Below are 1679 nucleotides of genomic sequence, written 5' to 3' on the forward strand. Positions count from 1 at the left end.
CACCATAGTCCAGTGCATTTCCTTCCCCTCACTGTTTTTGATCCCATTCCCCACCCCACCCCCATAAAATGCTGCTGGTATATAGCTGACCATTATTATTATTATAAAACAAATCTTAAAAAAAATCAAACCCACTAAGTTCTTCAGATAACTGATTCCTATAATGTACTGACATCCAAAAGAAAGAGAGCAAATCTCCCTTGCAGTGACTTTCCCGGATTTTCTTAGGAAGTTACATCGATCACGTCTGTATTGAGAATTTATTATGTACCCCAGGCATTGTACTAGATGTTTCACAGTAGTAAACAAAAATGATTAAAATCCCTGTTATTACTTTCAGTGAATGGAAACATATAAAAATCAATTAAGTAAAATATATAACTTTTAATTGTAATAAATACTATAAAAGTAAAAAAATTCAGGAAGGAGGATATGAGATCTGATGGAAGAGACAGTAAAATTTTAAATAGCTAGTCAAGGAAGTCACCACTAAATAATTCATTAGAAAAAATGAATCATATATCTGAAAGATTCAAGCATATAAGATACCCCTTCAGGAAACATTTTAACTTCTTTCATTTCCTTTCTAAAAATATATTCCCTGTGGTGGTTTTAAGGACAGCTATCTTATTACATAAATTTAAATATGTTAGCTCAAAGACCACTTTCGCCATTATTATCTAACTGTTCTGAGGGAGACAGTAGCAAATGAAACTAGTAAATAGAAATTAATTATAAAGATAGCAAAGGAGGAAATAAACATAATTTATTGATCATCTAATTGCTTCAACTTAAAAGGGGAAAAACTACAAATAAAAGAGAATTCAGCAATGTGACAGGTTTATAAATTAATACATAAACATTAATTGACTTCATGTATCTTGATACAAGTAATAATGAGTTTAAAAGTGCAAAGGAGGATAAAATTCCATTTACAATAATAACAAAATATAACAAAATACTTAGAATTATCTTGACAAGAAAGGTGTTAAGTCTATGAAAAAAAAATTGAAGACTACTAGTAAGTATAAAAATATTGAACACCTAAAAGTCAGTATTAGGTTTATGATAAGGAAAATAGAACATCATGAAAGAGTAGACCTTCCCAATTTAAATCTGAAAATTGATACAACCACAATAAATATATCATCAGAATTTTCAGTGGAAAAATAAAATTGTATTTATAATGCAGATATAAAAAAGTTTTAAAGGTTGCAAAACTCTAAATCTATAAAAGTAACAAGAAGGTAACAAACCTACAATATTTATTTTTATTCTGTAGTTTCACCAGTTAAAATACTGTCTACTACTCAGGGAGTCACAAACAGATAGATGAAACATCACAGGAATTCTAGAAGTAGTCATAAACATATACATAAATATATGAGAATCCACATATGATTAAAATGGCATTACACATCAGAGAAGAGATGAATTATTAAGAAAATGGTTTGGGAACAATTAGTTTTGCCATCTACAAAAATTTTTTATGTCAGTTTCTTTATACCAGAATGAATCATTGGTGCATAAAAGTTTTAAACATGGGGCCCTCCCTGGTGGTGCAGCCGGTTAAAGCACTGCACTGAGAAGCTAAAGCCACTTCCTTATGAGTTCAATCCCCGCCTGCCCGGAGGTGACCACATGGCGCATCAGACCTCTCCTGACCCGCCCGCTGCTCC

The sequence above is a fragment of the Condylura cristata genome, unplaced genomic scaffold, assembly GCF_000260355.1.
Source record: "Condylura cristata isolate star-nosed mole 26May11 unplaced genomic scaffold, ConCri1.0 scaffold00012, whole genome shotgun sequence".
Lineage (NCBI taxonomy): Eukaryota > Metazoa > Chordata > Mammalia > Eulipotyphla > Talpidae > Condylura > Condylura cristata.